General features: G+C 42.3%; 2 pseudogenes; one reads left to right on the top strand and one right to left on the bottom strand.

Moving 5' to 3' along the window:
• Positions 1 to 326: 326 nt before the first annotated feature.
• Positions 327 to 15,932, bottom strand: part of LOC143986731 (transient receptor potential cation channel subfamily V member 5-like) — a 52,328-nt pseudogene continuing 36,722 nt past the window's right edge.
• LOC143990672 (U4 spliceosomal RNA) lies at positions 15,260 to 15,387 on the top strand (annotated as a pseudogene).

The raw sequence follows: 15,932 nt of genomic DNA, 5'->3' as shown, positions 1-15,932 counted from the left end.
AAAACAAGATACTGTTTTACTTTTTCTGTTTAAACCCCACATTTATCTTATTTTATGAGGTAATCTCCAATCTCTTCATGCACGGCAATACTGGCAGAATGATGTTTGTGTAATATAATAGGACAATCGTGATGTAAGACAGATAGGAAAGGCATAGCTATCCATAGCAAGTAATCCAATTCCAATTGATTATTTTTTTGGCAAGTTGGAAAATGAAAGCAATTGCTGATTTCAATGTACAATACCACTATTTCTTGTCCTTTCATTTCTGTAAATGATCTTATTGTATTAATATTATCTATAAAACTTGTCAGGTTCTTTGTTGTTTACACGGCTGTTATTTCTGAATTATCATTCCTACTGATAATCAGTGAAATATTTCTTCTAATCTTGTGCCAACAGAGCATGGACATTTTACACAGTCTTACAGGGATCTTTATTTTTTCTGCCATATGTTCATCTAAAATTTCTTCAACCATGGAACAAAATAGAAAAGGCATATTTTGTTAAACACGCAACTTGGATGGTATAAAACTTAGAGGATACACAAAGAGAGATGTTGTCTATTAATATCACAAATGCAACTTCTCTTATTGTCACTTCTATCTTGAACAAAATAAAGAATAAAAAAAAAAAGAATACGCAAAGAGTTGGAAATGCATGGGGCTGCTGAAAAATAACCTATAAACTGGTATCTAGGTTATGGAGTACATCGAGGTCTCAGTTATGCAGCATTTTCAGCGTCATCAGAATCTTCTCTGCTAGGCCCAAGTAGGCGCACAACATTCTGCGGTACATTCAGTCATATGGTGAGTTTGTACATCACCAATGCGTAGAGTATTATCTCCCCTGAAGAATAAATGTAGGAGCACATGCATAGGCGTGAAAGAGAAGATTTTGACAAGTGGTTTTGTGGCGCCAACAAGTTAACGCACCCAATTTTCGCTTGATTTGGGAACAGGTGAGTGTAGGATTGACGGGGTAGATTGTGTGCAGGGGAATTAATAAAATAAATGTAACTGCACAGAAAATGCAGTTACACATTACATGAAAAGGTATCCTGAAAGATCTTGGTATGTGTTGCAAAATAAAATAAAATATAAGGATATTAGAAAAAGGAGATGTGCAAACATTTCTGAAAATTCTTTCATGGGACCCAAAGGCTAGGACCTAGGATGGTAGGACAGTAAATGGTGTTGCTAACAAGTCTGCCTACAAGTTAGCTCACAACAACTGCCAACTAACTGCTGTTTATAGAACGCAACACAGCACTGTAGTGTAAAAAGAATCATCATCAGCAAATGTAACAAAATGGGCTGACTGCCAGCCAACAATACATACAATAAGATTTTTAAAACATACAGGTGGTATAGGATTCCCAGACCCGGTCACTACCATCATGCATTACACATGTCCAGACTCCTAGACTGGTGCTAGACTAATGCCGTGTAAACACGACTGGACTTTTCAACGGACTAGGTCCGATGGTCTTCCCGACGGACTTTCAGTGGAGTTCCAACGGACTTTCGGTGGAGTTCCGACGGACTTTCAGAATGAACAGACTTGGCCACACACAAGCACACCAAAGTTAGATGGATTTGAATGTGATGACGTACAACCGGACTAGAATAAGGAAGTTCATAGCCAGTAGCCAATAGCTGCCCCAGACAAACAGATTTTTCGTCCGGACTTGAGTGCTACGGAAATATTTGAAACATGTTTTATTTCTAGGTCTGTCTGACTTTTGGGGAAAAAAAGTCCGCTGGAGCCCATAAACGATCGTAATATCCAACGGATTCAATGATTCATAAGAGTTGGGTGTCTTTAGAACAGTCCATGTCTTCCCTCCCCTTACAGGTGCTCCCTGGTTACCAGCTTCAGGTTTGCTGTCTATCAAGGACCACCTAACTATTGGTACTACGCTCAGGGCTATAGCAAAGATGTGGTAATCCCTCTTTATCTGTTGACCCAAGGTCCCAATGCTTCCAATAATTTTGAAGCTCTGCTTTTCCTCCCTGGCTTAGCCTACTGTTACATAAGTAATCTTTTAGATTGGTGAACTTTAGGAATATTGATTGCTGGAAATCTGTCTCCCCAATCCAGTAGGCAGTCAATAATTCTTTGAACATGTGGGAGGGTTTCCAGCTTTTTTTCTACAGTCAATTCAGTCTTCTGCTGCAGACTTGTCTGAACCTTCAAGCTCTATCCTCCACTTTAACCTCTCCCCCAGAGAAATACGTTCCACTTTTCTTACTGGTGTGGGAAAGCGATCAAAGATCCAGAGCAAAAGAACCACATTTTATATTTTGCTTACAAATCCTCAATCTCTTCTAGGTTTCAAGAATACAGATTTAAGTTACAGAACAGATTTTACAAAATTAAAGTAAAACTGCACACAATTTTTTCGGAATGCCGATCCCCATCACTGAAGGTGTGGAGACACAAGGGACACATTACTCCATATTTTCTAGGCTTGCCCATGGATCTGCCCCTTTTGTCAAGTGATATGTAAACTGATTGCTGATCTAGCGAGTCTTTTGCCACATACACACGACCGGACTTTGACGGACTAGGTCCGACAGAATGAATCCGATGGATATTACGATAGTGTATTGGCTCCAGCGGACTTTTTTTTCCCAAAAGTCAGATGGACCTAGAAATAAAATATGTTTCAAATCTTTCCGACTGACTCGAGTCCGGACGAAAAATTAGTTCGTCTGTATGCTAATCCAACGGATGAAAACCAACACTAGGGTAACCATTGGCTACTGGCTATGAACTTCATTATTCTATTCTGGTCGTACGTCTTCACGTTTTAAATCTGTTAGACTTTGGTGTGCTTGTGTGTGGCCAAGTCCGTTTGTTCGGAAGTCCGTCGGAACTTCGTCGAAAGTCCGTCGGGAAGACCGTCGGACCTAGTCCACCAAAAAGTCCGGTCGTGTGTACGTGGCATTTCTCTTGCACTCTTGCAGAAGACCAGGCTGTGTGCTTGTTACATCTCTGCCTACTATCCCGGCAGAAATGCAAACAATCCTTGGCAGTCCACCCCCTCAATGTGACCAAGTTCCTGCATTCCGGACAATTGAAAATCCTCCCTGACTCGATTGGTCAGTGGATTGGGGCAGTAAATTAAAAATATGACCATAGAAGAGATTACCATGTCCCTAAAACATCAAGAGAAATGTTTCCTCAAGACCTGGTTCTACTGGACCCAATTTAAATTCTCTGTTAAATATAAAGAACAGATTGAAGCAGATTTTCCCTAGGCCATGGAACCGGGGTTTCCTTATATGGCGTTTGTCAATTTCCCCCTATTTATCTCTATCCCCCCCTCTTCTATTATTTTTTTTTTTTTTTTTAATATGTGTAGAGATTTCCTAAAGGGGTTGTTTACTGTTTTTAAAGGTTTTGTTTGGCCCCACCCCATAGAACCCTGTACCCCTCACTGTTCACCCTGTCCCCACCCCATATACCACTGTACCCCTCACTGATCACCCTGCCCCCACCCCATACAACACTGCACACCTCACTGTTCACCGTGCACTCACCTCATAGAACGCTGCACCCCTCACTGTTCGCACTGCCCCCACCTCATAGAACACTGCACTCCTCACTGTACACTCTGCCCCAACCCCACAGAGCACTGCATTCCTCACTACACACTCCTTCCTATAGAACACTGTGCCCCTTAGTGTTTACCCCGCCCCCACTTAATAGAACACTGCACCCCTCACTATACACCCCGTCCCCATCTCATAGAACACTGCACCCCTCACTTCACACCCTGTCCCCACCTCATAGAACACTGCGCCCCTCACTATACACCCCACCCCATAGAACACTGTATGCCTCACTATTCACCCTGCCCCCACCTCACAGGACACTGCACCCCTCACTATACATCTCACCCCCACCTCATAGAACACTGCACCAATCACTATACACCCCCCCTTATAGAAAACTCTACCCCTCACTGCTTACTGTTCACCCTGCACCACTCTTCACTGTTCACCCTAACCTACTCTATAAAAACCTGCTCCACTCACTATTCACCCAGCCCCCACACTGTATAACACTGTAACGGTCACTATTCACCCGCCCTTACGCCATACTTTCTCAGATTGTATAACACTGCACACCAACTTTTTACCCTTCTCCAACCCCATACTGATCCATTCTAATTAACATTGCACTCTGATTGAACAAGGTATTACTCATCATTTCCATGTATAATGCTGTACCCATTATTATGCACTCTTCCTCCCACCCTATACAGCCGCTTTCCAGTACTGGGAAGGCCCAATTTGTATAACACTGCATTCTTTAGAATGTTCTCTACTCCCTTTTTTTACTTGGGGACCCAACTCTTTTAAATACTGCACCCCTTTACTGTCAACACTGCCCCATCATAGTACTAGGGAGCCCCATTATGCATAACCCTGTATCCCCTTACTGTGTACCCAGCCACATGCCCCCATTAGTACTGGGAGCCCTACTCAACTGTGCCCCCTTACATACCCGGCCCCATCTCATTTTGCTCACTAGTAGTACTAAGAAGCCCCACTCTCTAGAACACTGCACCCCTTTCTACTTACCCTGCCCAATTTTCTTCACTTCGACCTACAGGTAAGCCTATAATAAGGCTTACCTGTAGGTAAAAAGAATATCTCCTAAAGCTGTACAGTTTAGGAGATATTCCCCTTGCATGTATCCGCTGCATTTCGGTGCATGCACTCTGAGTTTCCCGGCTGAACCTTGCCGGAAAGAAGTCTCCTGCATGCATGCGGGAGTGACGACATCAGGGCTCCGGCCACTCACAGCGCCGGAGCCGCAATACCCGGAAGACATGGCCAGGGAAAATGCTAGCTCCCTTGGCATGGACAGAGACTACCTGCCGACACCTCATTCTAAGGTAAGTATTTCATAATGAACTAGTATGCTGTGCATACTAGCTCATTATGCCTTTTGCCTTACAGGTTTGAGAAAAAAAAATCTGTGGGTTTACTACCGCTTTAATTTCTTAATTTTCCCAAAAATTTGGACAAAAAAAAATGCAAACTTTAAAAAAAAAACTTGCCATGGCACTTACTAAATACCTCAGACTGTCTACTTTCCAAAAATGGGTCATTTGGAGGATATGTGTACTGTCCTGTCAATTTTGGGGCCTCAAGAAATGTGAGCTGTCAGTACATGAGGATTGATCAATTTTCAAATGTACTGTATAAACCATAGTTTGTAGACGCTATAATTTTCACATTAACTAATTAATATACAGTTATTGTTTTTTTTTTTTTACCAAAGACAGCAGAATACATTTTGGCCTAAATTTATGAAGGAATTTGATTTTATTGGATATGTTTTATAACAGAAAGTAGAAAATATTGTTTTTTTTTTTCAAAATGTTCTGTTTTTAATTTTTTTATAGCAAAAAACCCAGTGGTGATCAAATACCACCAAAGAAAGCTTTATTTGTGTATATAAAAAGATACAAATTTGATTTGTGTACAGTGTTGCATAACCGCTCAATTGCCAGGTAAGTAGCAAAACATGGCCTGGTCATGAAAGGGTAAAACCTTCTGCAGGTCAAGTGGATAATATGACAACAGAGTTGCTCCCGTTGCTGTGAACTTGCTGTCAATCAAATCCAATGACGCAGGCACCAGGGGGCACAGCCGAGTCCGGCATTCTGTGTCTATGCACTCAAATGCTGGACTCGGGAGCACACCCGCAAGGTAACCCTAAAGGAGAGCACTTCCCCTAGGGGGGTAAACGGATGTGAGGAGGAGCCACGAGAAGATAAGGTTCGGGGCCACACTGTGCAAAACGAACTGCACAGCAGAGGTAAGTATGATATGTTTGTTATTTTAAAACAAAAAAAAAAACAAAGGTTTACAATCACCTTAAAAACAAGTTATTGGAAAGGACTGAAAACACAATCACAAGCATATGTGCTTTAAATAATCATAAGTACAGTATGTCACACAATTGAGCATCTGCGGGGCAACCTCAAACGGAAGGTGGAGGAGCTCAAGGTCTCCAACATCCAACAGCTCCGTGATGTCATGATGGAGGAGTAGAAGAGGACTCCAGTGGCAACAGCCATTAATGTCTAAACTGCTGGCAACGATAGTGAATACACCCCTAAGTCCAATTAGCCATTTTCCCTCCCCGCTGTCATGTGACTCCTTATGCCGCGTACACACGAGCGGACTTTTCAACATCCAAAGTCCGAAGGACTGAGTCCGTCAGACTATCCGATCGTGTGTGGGCTGCAACGGACTTTTGACTCGCCAAAGTCCGAAGGACTTTAGAATATGGAACATGCTTCAAATTTTCCCGAAGGAACTCCGCCGGACCCGGTCCCCTTCGAAAAATCCGCTCGTGTGTATGCTACTCCGACGGACTAAAACCAACGCTAGGGCAGCTATTGGCTACTGGCTATGAACTTCCTTATTCGAGTCAGGTCGTACGTCATCACGTTCGAATCCGTCGGAGTTTAGTGTGATTGTGTGTGGCCAAGTCCGTTCGGCCGAAAAGTCTGTCAGAACTCCGTCGGAATTCCAGCAGAACTCCGACGGAACTCCTTTGGAAGTCTGTCGGACATAAGTCCGCTCGTGTGTACGGGGCTTTAGTGTTACAAGGTCCCAGGTGTAAATGGGGGGAGCATGTGTGTTAAATTTGGTGTTATAGCTCTCACTCTCTCATACTGGTCACTGGAAGTTCAACATGGCACCTCAGGGCAAAGAACCCTCTGAGGATCTAAAAAAAATAAATGGTTGCTCTAGATAAAGATGGCCTAGGCTATAAGAAGATTTCCAAGACCCTGAAACTGAGCTGCAGCACGGTGGCCAAGACCATACAGCAGTTTAACAGGACAGGTTCCACTCAGAACAAGCCTCGCCATGGTCGACCAAAGAAGATGAGTGCACATGCTCAGCATCATATCCAGAGGTTATCTTTGAGAAATAGACTTATGAGGGCTGCCAGCATTGCTGCAGAGGTTGAAGGAGTGGGGGGGTCAGCCTGACAGTGCTCAGACCATACGCGGCACACTGCATCAAATTGGTCTGCATGGCTATTGTCCCAGAAGGAAGGCTCTTCTATAGATGATGCACAAGAAAGCCTACAAACAGTTTGCTGAAGACAAGCAGACTAAGGACATGGATTACTGGAACCATGTCCTGTGGTCTGATAAGACCAAGATAAACTTATTTGGTTTAGATGGTGTCAAGCTTGTGTGGCAGCAACCAGATGAGAAGTACAAAGACAAGTGTGTCTTGCCTACAGTGAAACATGGTGGTGGGAGTGTCATGGTCTGGGGCTGCATGAGTGCTGCTGGCACTGGGGAGCTACAGTTCATTGAGGGAACCATGAATGCCAACATGTACTGTGACTTACTGAAGTAGAGTATGATCCCCTCCCTTCAGAGACTGGGCCGCAGGGCAGTATTCCAACATGATAACAACCCCAAAGACACCTCCAAGACAACCACTGCCTTGCTAAAGAAGCTGAGGGTAAAGGCCATGGACTGGCCAAGCATGTCTCCAGACCTAAACCCTATTAAGCATCTGTGGGGCATCCTCAAACGGAAAGGTGGAGGAGCACAAGGTCTCTAACATCCACCAGCTCCGTGATGTCGTCATGGAGTAGTGGAAAAGGACCCCAGCGGCAACCTGTGAAGCTCTGGTGAACTCCATGCCCAAGAGGGTTAAGGCAGTGCTGGTAATAAAGGTGGTCACACAAAATATTGACACTTTGGGTCAAATTTGGACATTGTCACTTAGGGGTGTACTCACTTTTGTTGCCAACGGTTTAGACATTAATGTCTGTATGTTGAGTTATTTTGAGGGGACAGCTAATTTACACTGTTATACAAGCTGTACACTTACTTCTTTACATTGTAGCAAAGTGTAATTTCTTCAGTGTTGTCACATGAGAAGATATAATAAAATATTTACAAAAATGGAAGGGGTGTACTCACTTTTGTGAGCTACTATATATATATATATATATATATATATATATATATATATATATATGTAGCGCCCTGCTCCTAATGAGCAGACGCTATTGTGTTTGTAAATTTAAGTTTGTCTGAAGCTGCAGTTTGACTTAGACTAATTATGTTAAAGTTCTGGTTTCTGTACCAGTTCAGCTGGGTTGTGCTAGTTTCCACTTGACCGTGGGTGTCGCTGTCACCACAGGTAAGTGTTGGAAATGCAACAGGCTGAATGTATTGGGTACCCCTTTTACTCGGAAATAGCCCAGTGGGAGTGGTTCACCCGCTGTGCATTCTGGGTAAGGGTACTTAAGGTACTGATGCCATTTTGAGGAGTCTCTTTTCAGGGTTCGTGATCCCGACCTCGTGACCCTCCTGGCCTGAGGTGTGTGCTGCCTGACTCTATGTCTCAGAGCCAGCTGGCCAGAGGCTTTGCAACTGAAAGGGTGGGCCCAAAAGTCTTGGGGCCTATCGATCCAGGGGTGGTCATATGCTGTCTTGCCTGCGGTGAGAAGCTAAGTGACTGGAGGATCCAGGGGAGGACTTTTTCAGGAGAGGACCGAGCAACAAGACTGGTATCTCTGGAAGAGCCTGGAGACTCAATTGGAGGATGCATCCTGGGTCACCTATCACACAGTATCACCAGATCGGCTGAAGGAAACTGGTACTGTGTGACAACTCTTTAATTTCTCAAGAAGTTGCTGACTGTGCTTTCCTGTGGCAGAGGATTGCACAACGATTTCATTTGAATTGACAAGTCTGTGGCAGAGACTTTGTTTGAGCATCTCACCGGCGGCTAGGTCAGTGAGAGAGGCCTATCTGGTGATTGCCAGATCCAGCCTGTGGAAGCTGTTTGTCCTCAGGATCAAGGAAATACCTCTAACCTACAATTACAAGGTACCCTTAACCCTCTATTGCAAAACTTCATGTTTCTTCAAATAAATCTTTGGAAAAAGGACTAACTGTCGGAGCTAACAATCTTTAATCCACTCTAAAATGGGACCCCTAAGACGGACACAGTGAGCAGGTGAGGTAACGGTAAGCCCAATAAAACTCAGCAGCTCCTTCGGGGGTCAGTGCTACATATACATATATATATATATATATATATATATTTTTTTTTTTTTTTATTATTAATAAGATGCTATATTTTATTTGATTATGATATAGCATGCTAAATCACTTGTTTGCAAAAAAAAAAAAAAAAAAACTACAGCCAATTATTATTATGAACACTAAGCAAAACCAACATAGAGGATCAGCAAATATTATCTGCAAAAAGGAAAATGGAAGAGGAGATGTTAACATGCATTAGTGAACTGTGAAAGAAACATTATTAGTAAACATGAGTGAACTAATGATTATGAATTCTCTCTTACTGGTCTTGGATGGTTAAATTGAGAAACGGATAAACAAGAACCTCTCAAGATGGCTAGAAATAATTGCGTAGATCCACTGGACTCAACATTCCCTTTGTAGATTTCTGATTTGCATATCAAAAGTCAAGAACGAGGTGGATCTGTAATGTCTCACTTATCTCTAATTATTCGAATGATTACCAGGAACACATTTCATTAAAAGTAATTTAGATGGAAATTTTCTATTACATTTTCAGGGTGATGTGGTTATTAGAGGTTTCACTCTGTGTCAGAGGATATGAGTGAATGTCTCTCCAGTTATGAGGCAACTACAAAAGCTAGTCTCAGCAGTAGAAGGAGATTCCATGAAAATTAGAAGTACCGGTGGTTTATTCCACAGCTGGAAAACAAAATATCCAAATTCATATTAGTAATGAGTTTTTGTACTCTATAACTGACAAGGGTCAGTTTTGCAGCTAACAGTATCTGTATTCTGCTTTTGATAATGCAAAACATATTTCTATACCCCACAATCTCATATTTAATGATGTACGTTAAGACTTTAGAAAAAGACAAACACCAAATTAGTTACGCTGTAGGAACTCTTACTAGCAATCTGTGACTGTATGATCTGTGTTTTTTCTAAATAAAGCTTATTAGTGAGTATTGTAACATTTGATACAAAGCAGGCCTGGGAAGGACAGTACAGCTGTGTTGCCAACCATCAGTATTTTTATTGGCAGCCAGTAAAAAGCGGCAGTAAAAAATATGGCTGTGATGCTCGGCTCAGAATTGCACAAGCGCAATTCCAGTCCGGAGTCGGCCAAGACCATTTGAGTGTCTGCTACAGTGCGTTAGGGTGATGCCAGCGGGTCTGGCAGAGGCGTGCCTGTCTTGTAATGTCATGGTGCAAGGGAGCCAAGCGGAGCAGCCAGGGACTCTGCGGGAAAGTAGCAAGGCAAGCTGGGAGCAGATTTGCGGGTGCTGTTTGGACTGGAGTGGACTGAAGGGACCACCTGACGTAGAGAGAGACTGTCTCTGTGATTCAGGAGGGGACATGTCAAGTTAGTGAGGTGTCATCATCATCTGTGCTGCTGTACACTGCTGTCAGTGTCACTGTGAGAGTCAGTTTCATGTGTGTGCCACCCATTCTAATTTCTTACCCTGCTTAGTCCTGTCCCTGAGCTACTTACGATATTGAAAATAAAATAAGAAATATGTTTTTTGCTTTAATATCTACCTTAAATCAGTTTTCTAATAGTATTTTGTACTTATTTATAGCCTAAATACTGAAATTTGCACTTAAAACTGTAATTTTGTAACTTTTGGAAATGCCAGTAAAAACTAGACTGTGCCAGTAAATTTAGGGTATAATGTCAGTAAATTTTAATCTGAATCTGGTAGGTTGGCAACACTGCAGTACAGTGATATATGATAAGCAAACAAATCATATTACCTTTACAAATATGTAATACCCTTTCAAAAGCTTCTAAATAGGCTAAGTCCCAGTTACCTAGTCAAGATAACAAGACAGAACCTCTATATATATATATACCTCCAACTACAGAGAAAATACTGTAAAAACTGATCCATTACCCATACACAGGCATAAAGCCTGCCAAATACATCTCAAATTTGCCCTGAATCTGACAGGGGAGGCCTGTTCCTTAAGGGGTGCACGGGCGCTGCCCGCTCTATCACCCCCCTATATGTAGAATGGATACATGGCCACCCCCTATTTAGTCTTCCGCCCCTTTTCGGATGCTGGGCCCCTGAATTACAGCAGCAGGGGTGTTTTTTGAAGCACCTGATTTGAGCCATAGGCTCTAATAGGCTTTAAAAAAGGTGGACTCAGAGAGCGCAGAGCATTGCGCTCGGAGCCCACCCAGGTGTGTTAGAAAAGCAAATGAATATTTGCTTTTCTAACACTGAACCACTACTCCGCCAATCGGGAAGTGCGGATTTAATACCCATCACCTGATTGGCTGAAGGCACAGGCAATCCTATTGGATGCCTAGCAGAAATTAAGAAGAGATGTACAGAAAGCATGAAGGACACAGGAGCCATTGCCTGACACACTGCTGTCCCACAGCTCGCCGCTGTCACCCACTGCCTGACCTGCTACCAAGATGGGGTACTACCAAGAAGTGCTGGTCAGACAGCGAGCAGGTGCGGGGGGGGGTGTGGTCACAGTGAGGCTGCATTTGATGGGGCACAGTGGCTGCATTTGATGTGCACAGTGGCTGCTTATGATGGGCACAGTGGCTGCATATGAAGGGGCACGGTGGCTGCATTTGATGGGCTCATTTTCTAGAATGGCACAGTGGCTGTATTTGATGACACAGTGAGGTTGTAATTGATGTTTTTGTTTCAGTATTTTTCAGTTTGTTTGTGCCCCCCCAGAAAAAATGTTGGGCACTAGCCGCCACTGATCTGACACCTAGGTCAACACTTGGGGGAAGAGTTAACTGTTTGTGGACAAGGCCAACACAGGGGGTGTTGGCCGCTTCCCAGGAAGCAGTAATTTAATGTGGAAGATGAGCCCCCTTCCTATCACCTGCGCATCCTGCCTTGATTTTTCCTCTGGCCGGTCCAGCTCAATCCACAGCCAGAGCAAAGATACTGGCAGAGTCAGAAAACACACAGTAGGAAGGTCCCACAGAGTCACTGCGCACTTCTGGTGCACATGAAACCTGCTTTTGCGGACTTAGAGTTGCTCAGTGAATGGCAAAGGGAAAGCACACTAGGTGCTTTGGATCAAGGCAAGTACACTCTATAGATGGATATGCTTTGCTCATTTTTTCATTTCTGAGGTTTACAACCAATTTAATCCAGGCTACTTACTGCATGCAGTTTCACAGCAGGGCCTCTTTTTCTACTTTAAGAATCCATAAACATAGATACACTTTAAGGGATCATTCCATGTCATAATGCAGAAGGAATGATGGCACAATAGGAACTAGTCAAAAAAAATAAAAAATCTCATAAAAGCCAACTCTGGGCCATTGTTAACATCAAAAAATAAAATGACATCATTGTACTGCCATGCTGAATTAATTCCTAATTATTGTGGCATGACCGTCTGCATACAGCATGCTAATAGTGCTATAAGCATCTCAGTGATCAGCAATTGGCTGGACCTAGCTCAGCTTGTGAAATAACATTAACGCCTACTACATCATTCACAAAGTCACCCGACTGCCCTAAGACAGCATGTCTTCCCAGACTAACCTCCAGGATATTCTTTGCAGGAGTGTGCAGTATATAAAGTCTCTGTGCTTGCTGTAGCTTTAGCTGAATCCCAGAGGTATACAACGTACTCCACTTGTATAGAGGAAGATAAATGTGGTCACATTAGTTATATGCTGCTCTGTTTCCATTAAGCACATTCAGGCATCTTACCTTCTGAATCATTATTGAAAATTGGCCCAGCATTTTAAATCCTCTGGCAAAGTAGATTGAATTGCACCATCCAATTATTAAAGCCAGAGAAAGTGGAATTGCTTCTGCCTCATGCCCAAGAACTCTGAGTACCGCAGCGGAGAAAATTAACAGCGAATATCCCACCCTACGGAAAACACCACCTCGTTAGCGGGCATGTAAATCATTTTCCAGAAATAAGTCAGCACAACACAAAGACGGTGAGGACTCACGTAGTTGATTTGTTTTTTGATATGCTTTCTACTTCTTTTATACATACTGAGATATCAGGAATGCTGAGAAAATTAAGCAGAACTGATAGGGAAATCTTAATTTAATAGGCCACAGTCAAAAGACCTTTGAGTTACCGAGGCAACCTCGTACTGCTGATTCAAAACAGAGTCAGTCAATTTGTAGTCTATTAAAATCCACTGACAGCAACTTTCACCAGGAAGAAGTGCCAGGCGGCTTGTCATATGATATTTAGAAACAAAGTAGAGGAGTTACTGTGAATTAACATAGTAATAAAATGGAATGAGGCGGCTGGCAGACGGTGGGCACTTTATTAGGGTTAATAGCTTTGAAGCTATAGAAAGACAAAGAAGTCGGCTGGATTTAGTTGCTAGGAAAGTGCAGTAACAGGAAGGGTAATCCTACACATGTGGGAGATGATAAACATTGCTCATTTTGCTTAAAAAAACATAATGCGTCTTGATAGCCAGAATGAAACATGGTTTTTTTATGTGGAAACCTGACACAGGCGCCAACAAATTAGCAAACACATGGGATAGCTGGCACTACACTTGCACATTGCGTCGGTGTAGGGAAATTACATTCTCCTAGCCCCCACTGTCCTTCTGTCACAGGATGCTTTTTTACAATAGTAACACTGAGTGAATGCAACCCAATCACTGGCAAAGCTTAGCGTGACACTAAACTCTGGTTTAGAAAGAAAGAATTCTTAACTTATAAAGTACTGTCTATTGCTCTCAGCTTCTTCTGAACCGCCATTTTTTTTTTTTTTTTGCTGATGTGATCCAACTTCCTGTTAGAGGGTGGCTATGTTCATCCTCCATGGTCCCTCTGTATGTAGGAGGACACTCTCTTGCTTGCTCCTGAGACTATGGACTATGGAATTTACAGTGTGCATAGGGTAGTGCATGTGATTGCAACTAATGTACACTGCTCGTCCCAAATACAAAGAAGTGTTGGGGTGGGGGGTTCTCAGGAGCTCATGGAGGATGTCACAAGGAGAAAGAAAAAATACAGTTAGAGATCTTTCACAATGGTGGCCCGGGGATGGTAAAAACTAGCTACCCAGCTGTCTACCAGGCTTCTAAAATTACAGCCTGACAGGGCTGTACACATGCCCCAGCTGCATCAATTAAAAAAAAAATAGAAAAAAGAGGGTACACCAGCCTTGTGCATTATCCTTTGAAATATTTATTAGAAGAAAAATATATATATATTAAAAACTGTTATGACTAATTTCTGATTGGGACTCTAAAACAAAGTTAATACTGCAGCTGCAGGAACAGATTCACAAGATTCAATCACTGTGTTTGAAATGTCCGTTCAGTGTCAAAATGTATTATTACATGCTATTTTATACATAGATAAGAGAGGGGTGGTGTGGGATGTTATTAAAAACTAACAAATAGAAATATGTTATTAAAAGCTAACAAATAGAAATATGTTATTAAAAGCTAACAAATAGAAATATGTTATTAAAAGCTAGCGAATAGAACAATTGCAAAAGTAAAACATTGAGAAGGGAGGGGGGAGTAGAGAGTGTTTAGTAGATGTGTCTGCTTGTTAGGTGAAGGTTACAGAACACATTTCAACAGTGAGAACAAAATGGAGTCTCTTGTGCTTAAATGAACAGTACAGTGAATGTCCATGTCAAAACTACTCACAAAGATGCAAAGAGGCTCTGAGGAAGAAGGTAATCCTTCGAAACGCATCAGCCAGCAGTGGTTTGCACGTCCTCACTTCAGGATCTGCTATCAGTAGACAGATTGTCACAAGCCAAAGGTTGTTACAGTGTGGTTTTCTTTCCATCTTTGTGAGTAGTTTTTAATATATATATTTTTTCTTCTAATAAATATATCAAAGGATAATGCACAAGGCTGATGCGCCCTCTTTTTCCTATTCTCTTTTTTGACTGCTAGGATATCCCTATCCTGGAGGGCAGCAAGGCCTAAAGATACTATCCACTCTGAACTTTGGATTGCCTGGTTAGCAGATTCGTGTGCAAGAGTATTTGTTTTTCTGCATCAATTTCAACCTGGGCCACCAGTGTGTGGTTCAGCATATTTTAGAGCTTTTCCCCTAGTTTTGGTGAGATTTCATTACATTTTTTTGAGTGGGATGGAAAACGAGCGAAAATCTCCGCGATGGGGCATAAACAGTGATGAAAACCTAAAAGTGGTTTCCTATTCTATTCAAAACTAAAACTTAAAGAAAAAAATCTTTAAAAGATAGCTTTGCATAATGGCAGTATTGTAGCCAATGAGGTTTATCCAAGGCGCTATTATTGCTAATTAAATAAAAAAAAAAAACATAGGCAAGCATTTAAATAGTTTATCTTTTTTTCCCCTCTAACCTTAACTAACTCCCACCCTGGTCCCCCACAATGTTTAAATCCTCCCTTCCTGGTTCTTTCTATCTAGGCTATGAGTATTCTGAGGGGATATTTCCCAGTCCAAGAGATGCTTGTGAAATTACCCCAGAGAAGTCTATGGTGTTATACTGCACAATCACAAACCAGGAAAAAGATCAAGGATAACTCTAGCTGAAATTCAGAGGAATCCCAGCATGTTGCTTTCTAAAGAGTTTACCATCTGAAATTATTAAGACTATCACAAACACATTTACAAGCCATAGTACCAGCTAGAACAGGGGTCCCCATTTTTTTTAAACAAAAGGCCATTACACGGTTCATCACACTGATCAGGGGTTGGACTGTTGTCAGTAGGAGTAAAAAAATGCCTGACATTGAAGGACAGTGGAATCAAATATGCTTCTATGTTCTCGGTCAGTGAGCGTACCAAACACCCCAGTGTCGATGATCAGTGGAAGTAACAAATGCTCCCGTGTCAGTGGGATTAATGAATGCCCCAGAATTGCAAGTCAGTGAAAGTAAAATATGCCCC

This window comes from Lithobates pipiens, unplaced genomic scaffold (genome assembly GCF_037356315.1).
Source record: "Lithobates pipiens isolate NorthernLeopardFrog02 unplaced genomic scaffold, aLitPip1_a1.2 Scaffold_18, whole genome shotgun sequence".
Taxonomy (NCBI): Eukaryota; Metazoa; Chordata; class Amphibia; order Anura; family Ranidae; genus Lithobates; species Lithobates pipiens.
The sequence above is the reverse complement of the archived record's forward strand: the minus strand, read 5'-3'. Positions and strand labels throughout refer to the sequence as shown.